Here is a 12,648-nt window from a genome sequence, read left to right as displayed (position 1 = left end):
ATTCCCCAGAGTTATAGTGCAGACTTTTGGTCAGCCCTAATTCTGTACTCACCCAACTTCAATTTAGCCTCTGCTTCAGCCTCCTCCAGCCCACACACTGACATGTACGTTCAACCTGTTAAAGGTTACTGCATTGTACAAGTAACTCAATGAATCTGCTTTTAAAGCTGTCAGTCCTTTGAAAGCTAGCCCTCTTTCACGCTTTACTCTAAATGAAAGGAAACAGATCTTAAACTCTTCAGTTAAATTTTTCCAACTGTTTTTCTCCATGGCAAGTAAAGGTTAAGGTTACAGAAGGTCTCTCCCAGGTTCCAACATGCAAGTATTCAAGAATGAAGATTCAGAACTTAGAACGTGCATAAATGAAAGAGGAAAGGATCATCAGCATAATATTGGGGACAAAGGTACTGCACTCTGCAAGGACGGACGGAATTTCACTCTGGAAGGATTGACAGCAAAATGCATTTTGTGTAATCTCTTTCCCTTGTGAAGACTGTAATCCAGATTATTCCGCAGCCGTGACAGATTTGAGAAGTATTCTGCACAAGAAACTTCCAGCTGGGTTAAGGTAGGCTCTTTAGATGTAAAATCAGGCAGTATATTCAAATTCAGCCAAACCACAGAAGTCAAATGCATAGGTAACTAAAAGATTATACAAATTTCCTGTACTAAAACCCACTGAATACTCTTTTCATCGTAAAAAAGGATTAGCAGCATATAAACAATTTATATAAGGAGACTTTAACGATTTTATTGTGATGTGCTATTTAGCATTTGCAGAGGATCTGATTATAAAACTTTTACTTAGTTTTCCATGAGTCACCCTCTGAATAACATGTTTTGATTTACCTAACAGCAAGAACTCTTGGTAGGAGACTGTTTTACTAAATGTGGTCATCCAGGCCTATCATCACATTGCTGTTGGATGCAAATTCTGTACAGAAAAAGGAAATTTTGCTCACTGAACATTAACCAATTGTTCAAATCTCACCTAGCTTTGAAGACGTTAATAAGGTGACTTAGATTTTGGCTGCAGTGATACCCGAGGCTCGCCTCTCAGAACAATCTGGCGATGTTTGGATCACAAGTGATACTGAATACACAGCTTAATGCTATCTCAAAGAAAAGCCAGTCAAACTTCTGGACCATGAAGCAGGAGAAAGGAACTCTGATACAATGTAACACCGTCAACTCTCAAATATTTCTGATAACAGGAAGCTGGGGTAACCTAGTTAATGAAAAACCATCAACAACAATACTATTCTTTGCAAAGCTAGCTCCTGGCATCTTGGGGTGGTTTTATTAGCTTGGCCATGGCATTGCTGAAAGGCACAGATCCAGCCTGGGTCCCAAAGCAACGTGGTCATGTTCCTCTAACGCGGCACTTCAGCCTCGAGGGTTTGTACAGAGCAGTTTATGTGGCTTCACGCAGCACTTTACAAAGCCTCCCAACATCAGAGTTGTTTAGTCCAGAGTCAGTATCACTGTTCTGGTATTTGGCTGCAGTAAAGTCACCACCCGAATAGTCTGCTTATGGACGTCACAGACCCGACTATACACACCAGACCACTTTAGCTCAAACAGCAGTAAACTCCTGTTGGTGTCCTGGGGGCTGGGGTTATTCTTGCTGGGTATCAGCTTTAGATCTTCACGGGAACAGTGGTTTTCGAGGGTAAAATCATCTCAGGAAGAAATAATTCTTCCAGCAAGCAAGAAATTGGCTGTTCAAAGAGGTAGGGAGAAAAAAAAAAAAAAAAAAGAAAAAGAAAAAACAGATGCCAATAGAGAAGAAGCAAGCCACTTTCATCCTCCTGAGAGCAATGCACTCCAAGGACTGCAGGTCCTAGTACACAGTGCTAGCAAGTACAAAGTACATAACCTCACATATGCCAGACAAACAGCAGCAGCCCTAAAACAATCAAAGTGCTCAATGCCCATTCTCTTGAAGATACAATACAGGTAAAATTTCCACGAATTTCCTTGTTTTTTCCTTCACTAGCTCTGTTCCAAACACCGATAACTTGCATAACGTGAGACTGCTCAGAGCAGCAAAACCCAGGCTGTTGACAAAGGTGGAATATACAACAATATACCAATACTCTAAAGAAGTACATACGCGGGTGGAAAGTCAGTAAACAAAACAAAAATAAAATGCAGATGGTATGTAGCTAAAACAAACTCTATGGTTCACTGCATACCTAGCAGGCCAAGAAGGAAGGGAAATTCCTTCTCAGGGTTTACGCGAACAATGAGTTTCCCTGAAAACTCCAGGAGGCCGTTCCCAGCTCCTCCACTGGCACCACGAATAGGAAAAGCAAATGCTGGAAAGGTTGTTTCACTTCATTAGTGACCTCAGTAAAAGTCTCAGTACTGGTGAACTCTGGTGTAGATCAATGTGACCTCTTGCTTCAGAGTGGTATTGCTTTTACAGCATGTACAGCACGCAATGCTGCTTTTTAAAAGAAAATACAGCTGTCAATATGCCACCATGGTCAAATCCACATTCCAGCAGTCACAGAGGTCTGATCATACCCAGTTCAACATGTTGCTGCTCAAACCCACGCTTAGGATACCAGCCAAACTCTCCTCGATTTGAATACAAAGCAAGAAAAAGACGCTATGTGTAACTGTGCAACTGCAGGTAAGGGGTAAACTCTTGAAAGGAGCAACCCAGATATTACACATAAAGATCAGCAAGTGCTGTAGCTACCCTTATTACAGCTGTGTATAAAATACACTTTTGGGGATATGTCTGTCACCCCATTTGTTAGCAAGCTTTTGACAACTGGGCATGCAAATACAAATGTATGTGCCTCTGAAATGCTTCATTAAAATACGCTCAAAAATCCATCAAGTAACTTCAAAATCTTCTAAAAGCAGTGACACAGGACACCATAACATCTAATGGCTATTTAAAAAAACAAAAACAAACTGAACACTAAACTGTGGCTCCTCTGCCACGTTGTTTCTATTGCATTAAAATGTCAGTAATGGTTAAAATGTGAAAAAATAGGAAAGTCTCACCAATTCAAACCAAACCGCAAACCACTTTGTAAGATCATGGAATTCTACAAGTTAACAGACAAATGAACAAACATGCACACCAATAAAACTGCACAAGAAGAAACATGCCAGCTTCTATTTATTTTCATTTGCTATGTTCTGTAGTTTAGGGAAAAAAGGCTGTAGCAATAGAGTTTTGTTAAAGCTGAAGGTAAATTTTGGAAGCTTTAAGAATTCAAAATAATTTTCTTTTTCAAAATGGCTTTGATTCAAAGCACGGACGTGAATGGAAAAAGTTACAAAAGTGTTTCAGAACCTGAAAATAGGGAAGACTGGAACAAACATGAAGTCATCTATGGATAATGATCTCCAAATATAAATTCCTACACTCAGTCTTTTGGTAATACTTTGATGTGTGCTGTGGTTAAAAAGAGAGTTGAAAGAAAGGACAAAAAAGAGGTAGGTTCTTTAGTTGCATGTATGTGCAAACTCATCATCGCAAAATTTTATTTCAGTTATAAAAGCTGATCTAAACCACTGGCACAAATTTTTACAAAGTTTCCGTCTCATGCTTTCATAAGGGTTCAGATTCACTAAAGAATTTCTGATCCTGTGAACAATTCCAAATATTAACTTCGTTTTACTGACAACAGGCACAAAAGTATGTACCAGGCATGACCTAGCAAGCCATGGAGAAAGACTGGAGAAGAAAACTCTGTCTGCTCTTCTCACATCCACTTTTTCGACATACATGAGGACAATCTTTCCTGCCTTAATCACTTGGAAATTGATGGCAAAAATACAAATATTTGAAAAACATTTCACTCGCTACTTAAAAAAACAACCAAAATGGAGTAAGAAGAGACAATATTGTTTACCTACACTACACTGCATCCCTACTTAGTCAGCTTCTTATAGCTAGTAAATATATGATAGCACATTTACAACTTTTGAGCAAAGAGACTGAAATCCAGCCTTTAAATAGCTAAGTTATTTGTTAAGTCCAGAGAAATACTCACAGAAAAAAATGCAGGTAATCATTGAACACAAGTGCCATGATAGCAAATATATTTGTAAGATTTTTTTTATCTTGGGTTGGTCACTGAAGGTGTCAGAGTCCTACTGACATTGGACAACTGGTTGCTCATTTAACTGAATTTTCTGAATTAACAGAACAGCAGAAATGCAAGAATACACAGCAATGTATTGCTCCACAATTTTAATCGGGGAAAAAAAAAAAAAAAAAGAAAAAAAAAGAGAGATCTTATTTAGCTGATGGTAATGACTATCCTGCATGTAAACTCTTCTTGCTCTTCAACCAGCCTAGTTTTAGGGTCTAATTGGCTTGCAACTCAACAGAAACAACTAGGGAGTATTGGCATGAGCTGCTATAGAAATACAGTTGAACCATTAATTGTAACTAATCACGTATTGTTTATGAAATCTTTACAGTCACTTGGAAGAATTCCTAGCTGTAGCAATTCTCAATTCTTACAGAGTATGTTTAATACAACAGCAGTAAAAAATGAATTAAATTTCATTCACATAGTGTAAAGAAAGAGAGAAGCAGGTATTATTAATCCAAATTTTCCAGATGGGAAATTGCAGCACAGAAAAATGCAATGTCATGCTCAAGATCACAGAGAGAGAACTGTAATTTTAACTTAAACGTTCTGATGTAAATCTGCCCTGCTCAATACAGTTGACTACTGTTCTTGAAAGTACTAAAGACTGACAAACACAGCTTTCACTGAGCACTTCAGAAAATCTACATTTTCAGAAGCAAACTGACCTATATTTCAACCATGAAAACTGATGTAAACATTAGAAGCCATACTTACATATATTATTAAGCATCTAGTAACGTTTTTAAAAACCAGGATGCATAACCAGAGGATCCTTCTTTCTTGGTGTCTCTTTAAACCTCGTTACCTTGCCCTTTCCCATAAAGCCACTGCTTCCTCTTACCCTTGCAGACACACACAGCCTCTTTGCAGGCACTGAGCAAGCAAGACCGAAGACTTGCTAGGATTAATGCTCTGGGAATATTTCACGTGAGGAATACAGAAATATACCCAAGAAAAGATTTTTGGAAGACTTCCAGAAGTGTCTATCTAAGGTAATATGCGCCAAATCTAAAGGATTTCCGTTTGTCCTTCCTTCCTCCCTCCATGCAAAAACCTTGAGAAGGCATAAGGAGCATAAAATTACTTTGCGATATTTAAGAGGCATTCTTAACGCTGCTGCTTCAGCCACCAGCCAAACAAAACTTTTCTTTCGCCATTACCGTACCACTCGTCTCATAACTGTAACAACCTGCACTTGCAGCCAGGAACCAGTAACACTTGCGTTGCAAGTACAACCCTCTCAGAATTAAATGCTACCCATCCTGCATTTTCAGTTTGCAGCAAATTAACAATAAAAGTAGTTGGAAGTCCTACACTTCTGAAACAACTTACTAAAAATATCTTATCCCACCAGAGAAAACAGCAACAAGAACTTGCTCATCAGTTTACAGTAACGTACTTCCCCCAACACAAAAAGTACTGGCGATACCAACAGTACAGAGAGATGTTAATCTCGGTATATGCAGATGATTAAAACAAAAACCCATTATAGACTAAATTTTGGCTGCAAATACGCTGATTTCTGCTGGAAGCATCTTTGCAACCTCCTGTGGAGAGAGTTGTCATTTTCACCTGTATAACCTGGATCTGAATCTAAAACCCCATTCCTCTACACCACCGCCCCCCACACCCTCCCAAAAAGTTACTGGAAAAAGAGCTTGCTGAGATCAACAGACATGCCCACCAGGCAACTATATACACATTTAAAGTAGCTAAAATAATAGATTATGATAAAAATATAAACACCTTTTCTGATAAAATTAAAGCACTATTAAAAGGAAAGAGACATACAAAGAATTACCTCCATTCTTGCTGAAAGATACGTAGTCAGAACAAGACAAACTGCACGCTTCGAGCCGTTAAGAAAAAGAAGAGCAAGCGAATGAATAGCTTTCGGATGAATCCAAATAGTTTTTGTTTCTCTGCTGCAGTTTCACCACTCCCACAGGGTAATTTCTATGTTCACTTTATAACGAAAGCAAAGTACAGGTCAGAGTAAGAAAGGGAGGAGACCAAAAAAACTCCACTGTATTAGTCAAAGTTTGTCATTCTTGCTATCTTGTTTTCAAATGGGGGAAACAGGGCTGATGTGACAAAAGGGGAATTAGAGGGGTGTTCTGCTTATACTTAATTAACCAGAAGCTCAGTTCATCTGCATTTTGTATGATCTGATTGGTAAAAGCAGGAAGCAAGAAAACCTTTCAAGTGCATGATTTATGGAAAGATTATCACGTGACTAAAAGGCACAGAACAAGAAGGGCCAAATTCAGCTTTCATTTACATCAATGTAGATCTCTTATAACTGTTGCTTTTGACAGATTTATTCCTTTCAAAACAGAATAAAATATTTAGTCTCCATAAAGACATAAAGCCATTTTTAAATCAGAATTTAGTCTCTGCTTTTCAAACACAGCACTGGTTTCAGGTCTGTTCAATGCAGAATTTCTGTACTGGGCAAGAACCGCAGGATGTATTCGTAGGGCATTTTTAAATACATTTCTGCCCCCCTCCTCTATCACTCTGTCTCCAAACAATCCAGCTACCCATTGCTGATCTACACACTCCTATGTTTTAAAAAACTATCGTAAAAACTTAAAAGGCAGGACAGTCCACAAGTGCACTGGAAATCCTCTCTTGCATTTCATAAAGGAAGTTAATGAAAGTGTACAATCACTTTATTATTTGGGGAACAAAATACAAGGATATAACATCCAGGAAGGTATGGAAATTTTTGTTCAAATGAGAATGAGAAACAGTAATGCTCTGGTTTTTGCTCTGTTGCCAGCAATTAAGTCTCCACTTCCATGAAAAGCTGGTGTATTAGATGAGCTACAGGCAATTTTTCTTCTGTCATGCATGGACTTTTACACCAAGAAAGGAAAGTGTTAGAGGTGAAATAAATACTGAAGAGGAATTTTTACTAGGATGCTACCTGAGTGCCAAGGAAAAACTGGAAGTAACAAAAGGGATAAGAAACTAAGAGCACACGTTATGGAAGATAGTGAAACAGAACTATCCTAGCAGAGGCGGCATTTTTTTTTCACCGATGGCCTCAAAGCACAGCTGTCCCCTTGAGTAGCTTGCTCAGATGGCAAAAGGTTAAAAGCACCGAGGAAAACCTGAATCATCTGACCTAAAAATGGAAAAGGGGAGAGAAAAAAAGACTTTGTGGTACAAGCTCACTCTTAATATGATGCCCTCTTTTAAATATTGAAGGACTCTACTCCCTTTTGACAAACACTTGGTAAAACACACACATTATGTGTGCAGACAGTAGAACCATAATGGCAATTCATTTTATTAGGCTGGAGTCGGAAGCCTCATCTGTATTTCACACACCACAGCAGCAAACTACAAATCATCAAGGTGAATTTTATACATGGATTTTTGTGGTACTGTCAAGTGTTTCCATAGAATGTAATTTTATTGGTATGTTTAAAAATGACACACAGATCCAATTATGACACTGGCATTGAATAAAAAAATAAAATGTTAAAAAGCCAATTATCACATAATTTTGTGTTGTCTGAACAGTATGGCACAGTCTGAAGAGAACACAGGACATGCTCCATGTAAACAGCTGAGCAATAATGTATGTAGTTGAAAATACAGCTAGTGGTCCATGAAGTGGTTTTTGATAGTCTTTAAATACAAGATCCTCAGTATTTTCCTGCACTTCAACCGTCAAATCTGTCTCTAGCATGTGTGGCAGCAACCCCAAGAAAGATTCAAAACAAGATAAAAATAATAATAAAAAAAAGTGTTTATCATACTGTCCAGGAAGTGGTTCTGTTTGAGAAATCCTGAACAAAAGTGAGTGCTGATTTATAAACCTGTCTTCACTGGAGTAACTCAAGCATCCTTAGGCATATGCAGTGAATAGGATATAGCATTCATGTATACAAAACACCTTCTGGGAGACTTTGCATTCATACAACAGTGACTAGATTACTGGCGAGTGAGCTGTTATCAGGATTGAGTTTATTTTACTCAGCTACAGGTGCCAAAAATTACAGGCTTACTTTAAACTGTATTTTTGAGCAGCTGTCAAAGAGAGGCAACTGCCTATGGTAAATCTTGTTAAATTCCTTAGGACTAAAAATTTACATGAACATCAGAAAGAAACAGCTTTGCAGGTCAGCATGACAGTGAAGCAAACTTCTAAATTCCCTTAGGCAAAAGCTACTTTCTCCAACTGGAATGCAGAGTTTCCCAAAAAGAGATCTTGGCATGAAAAAAATCTCAAACCTGTTGCTCTCAGTCTCTTGCTAATTAACTCAAAAGTTACTGGCAGACTGGAGATGAAAAAGGGTAGTGGAGTCACATATTCACATAGATGGAAGTCAAGTGGACTAAACAGAAAAGGATTAAGAAGAGTATGGAGTACAAACTTAAGCAGTTCTGAAGAACACAAGTTGTATGCAAAGATGCCATGTCCCTGAACAACATGGCTGCAGGTAAGAGCACAACCCATCTCCGTGCAACATTATGTGTTACCCAGGACAGTCAGGAACACTCGCTGGAGATGCAATGAGCTGTGCTTCAGGTCATCCCTAAGGATTCTGGCAGAACATGTGAAAAACAGCAGTACTGATACACAAGGTAACCAACCATCTCATTCTGCACAAATATACTAATACTTTTGGCTTATTAAAAATATTTGGTGGTTTGTTTTTTTTGTTTTATTTTTTGTTCAGCACCTTTCAAATGCTGTATGTTTCACAAAACTCTGGAAGAAATTGAACTAGAGAAAAAAACCAAAACAAGTGACATGACTGCTGCTGGAGTCCAGAATCCCAGTCTTCCACAATCATCTTCTTATAAATCAAAACCCTTTAAAAAAGATAATAAAGATCTGAATAATCTAAAACCAATATATTTCTAAAAACATGATGTTCTTCATTCAGAGTGAAGACAACTCAGAGCTGTTTTGAGTTATGGAAAGAATTGAAAGCAGCCAGAGACCTACAAGGGATTGTGTGTATCCGTCAGGGAACCATATAACTGATGCTGCCAACCTGCCTTTGTACCACAAATAAGAAATGGCAAAGATGTTCTTTGAACATTTGAATTCCATCATTCATTTCCTCAGGGTCCCCACCAAAAATTGCGGAAGAAAAGCAAATCTAAAAAATTCTTTCTAGGTTGATTACACACAGGAATATGAGAAATAAACGCATGCCTGTCTACTGGTTCATTCAAGATGTACGCCAGACAGGAGGTATTAGTCACTCTTCTGAGCACAATATTAGGATGTTGACTGCAGCCAGTCAAAGACCGACGCTTAAGAATGGAGCCATCAAATTAGTTTCCTGGTCAAAATTCACAATCAAAAGAGAGATTTCTCAGAGGGAGGGTTAAACACGGAAAGAGAGAAGAAACTGAGACTTGGAAGGTGACTGTGCCTCAAAGTTTAATTGTCATATAATTCCTCCAGAGGAAAGGGAGTGTTTCTGCATGACACAGCCAGCAAAACATGCAGGAGTCATATCCTGGTAAAGGGTTGCAGCTCCAGCATATTTGACCTTGGAAGACAGCTTTATGCATAGGAACACTGGCCAGGTGAAGATAAAGGGGAAGAATGCAAAGCAAAGGGAAAAGGATTTCTTTCCAGGAAGGTATTAGGAAGATACTGCCCTTCTTGTGGGAGAGGGCTTATGACTGGATCCCCAACACACATGTCAAAGGTTGAGCCAAGCAGGCTTCGTCAGTCTTCTGCAAGTCCAGGGACAACTCTCATCGTCATTTAAGTGGTGCTGTCAGGCTGAAGACCACAGTTTAGCTGCATCACCAAGAGTAAGCATATTTACGTTAACCACCTCTCAGGCCTTGGCAAACTCCAACAAGAGCGGTGAATTAAAGATAATCTTTCTGTAACCTCCATACTGCAGGACTACCTGCTGTTTCTGGGGACTGAGGTACACCTGAACTGCCATTCCTTCTATGGTTCCCCCTCACTTCTGTCCACCCTATCCCCGCTTCCCACTCAGAGGGAATACTGCAAACCAAATTAGTTTAATAAGCCATTTCTATGCATAATACTGCTTCAGACTATATATCCATTACAGTGTCTTCAAATGAATCTGAGGATAGATTTGACTCACTTTGCAAAATCTGACTCATGCTTCATGGGTATGGAAAAAGCAGTTTGCAGAGTTGACTCCTGTAGGCTGTAAACTCTTGAATCTCACTGTAGTTTTATTTAAGCAACAGCCATGTTACCAGACCTCTAGTTCTCTATGCATCTTGAGGACTGGAGCAGAAAACAGGGAGAAAAGAGTTAAGCACAAAATGCTTGAGTTAAAATAGTTACCTTTTGCTAAGGCAGGAGCACATGGTGTACATATTTTTTTTGAGGAAGAAGCTAAATATGTTTTAAAAAAAGGTATGTTTCATTTTGCTAGAGATAAGTTTCACACTCAAAGCCAGACTCAGAAATCAAGTCAGTATTAGATGTTTGCTTTAACCAGTTTAGCTTCTGGATACAAAGGACAAACTTTCCTATTATGCAAGTTTTATAAGATTATACCTCCTTTGATTTCTGAGGAACTACTTACCTGTTGTGAATCTGGATGGGCTCCTGTGAAGTTGCACTATGTGTACACAAGAACCACCAAACCTGTTCAAACTAATTACATGATGGGAAAGCTACCCCCTTCATTCCTTTTACTGGTGCACTTAGTTATTGTCTAGGTTCCCCTCTGATGGGATTTACACAAGCAGATTTTACATAGCGACTGTGCAAATACTGGAGCTCCAACAGCTAACAACAAACCATATGAAGTCTTTTGTATTTTCAAATATATACTTCCCTAAAGGATGGCATTCCATTTCAGAGCGGCTCATTCAAAATTATACAGACCATTCATAATGTCTGTATAAACATCAAATCCATTCTACGGACATACTCAAAGGCCACTACGACATGAGCTGCTTCTGAGAATCAAAGTTACATTCACGTCTCCTCTGAAAGCAGCACCTACTTAAGTAAACAAAGTATTATTTTATTTGAAATTATTTTCACTGAACTGCTAATTTGCGATTCATTGTAAACTCACAACCTCAAAATGCTTCATAATGCAAAGAATCTTCCAAGGAGGCAGATTCATTTATTGAAGAGGACTAAAAGAGAAAATATGTTCAAGATCAGTCTGATCTGTCTAAAGTGCTAGACACCTGGTTCTGTTGTGCCAGTGGATTTGAGGGGGTTTACATCAGATGCGAAAGACGTCCAGAAAATGTCAACATCGTTCAATAGCAGCACTGTGTCTTGAGAATGCAAGTTCAGCTTCTTTCTAGCACTTCCATGGCCCAAGAGAGGAAGAGTGATCCAAAGAAGATACCTGGATCCAGCTTGCAAACTCACACGGAATGCTAGTTATTAGCCAAACCCCTTCATCAGCCCTCTGCTTACCTACATGCGTTACTGAGAAAATACAGCCAGACTCCTCTCATGAGCACACGGACAAACGGTAAGCAGCAACAGTAATGACATGGAATAAGGCAAATTCTGGTTAGACCTAAGGAAAAAGAAACACCTTCACTATGAAAACACTGGAAGATGGGAACAGAAAGGTTATCAACTCTGTTCTTGGAAGATTTTCAAGTAGTAAAGGCCCTCAGCAGCTCGACGTAAATTCTAAATCAGTCTTACTCTGAGCAGGAGGTTGAACTGGACTGCCTAAAGAGTCAAGCCCAGAGTAGCACTAGCATGATTTAATGAGACAATGCAGCCTGCTTCAAAAACATATGCTACAGTGCCATGCTCTAGCTGCAAGACATCTGTGAAACAGCAGCACAGCTATGTCCTGACTAAGCACCAGGCACAGTTGTGCAGATGGAGTGCAGTTACACGCTGTCCTCCAGACCTAAAGGCTTCTGTCACTTCTCCCAGGTTGTACTTCCCCACCAACTGCTATTACCTTAGCACTTTGCACTACTAAAAAAGGTGGGAGATTTGGGTCCTGCATGGTTTGGATTCCCCCAAGGCAAGCCATTCTAAGAAAACAGAAAACATTTGTAAACATTTTGATTGGGAACAGCTGTTGTTATGCAAGGCTTATGGATGGGGAACAATAGGTTCCTGCCAGCTAACTCACCTGCCTGAACAGTGATATTCATCATACCAGCTGAAGAACATCCTTCCAAGAGGATTTTCTTCCATAGAAGCACCACCTCTTCTCACAAAATCATCTACAGTAACTACTAAAATTAGTCAACAATTCCCCAAAAGTCACAAGTTGTAGTCTAAAACTAGAGTCGCTCAAAAACCTCCCAAACATAACAAGTTTTACACAGCAAAACACTGATTGTCATGGAAATGTGCCTATTTTACCAAAATGCTCTATAAAAGGCAACAAGATTGGCCAGCAGGCCAGTCTGTCCAGCTTCCTGCCAGGCTGCCTGCCAGCCCTAGGGTGGATACTCCAAGCTCCCTAATTTAAAAAATAAAAATCAGATATGAGAAGGCTCCCACAGGATAGGGATTCTGCTTCCTGTAGCTCTCTAATTACAATAA

General features: G+C 39.2%; 1 protein-coding gene across 33 annotated transcripts in view; it reads right to left on the bottom strand.

The window, feature by feature from the left end:
* The window catches only part of LOC126044551 (endonuclease domain-containing 1 protein-like), a 175,487-nt gene that overhangs the window by 91,313 nt on the left and 71,526 nt on the right, over positions 1 to 12,648 (bottom strand). The window contains exon 4 of one of the 33 annotated variants that reach the window (XM_049814366.1): positions 10,235 to 10,383. The exons of the other annotated variants lie outside the window; for them this stretch is intronic. The gene's annotated coding sequence lies outside the window, so the exon portion shown is untranslated. The remainder of the gene's footprint in view (positions 1 to 10,234; positions 10,384 to 12,648) is intronic. 33 annotated transcript variants of the gene reach the window in all.

Source organism: Accipiter gentilis, chromosome 11 (assembly GCF_929443795.1).
Source record: "Accipiter gentilis chromosome 11, bAccGen1.1, whole genome shotgun sequence".
In the NCBI taxonomy this organism is placed as follows: Eukaryota; Metazoa; Chordata; class Aves; order Accipitriformes; family Accipitridae; genus Astur; species Astur gentilis.
The sequence above is the reverse complement of the archived record's forward strand: the minus strand, read 5'-3'. Positions and strand labels throughout refer to the sequence as shown.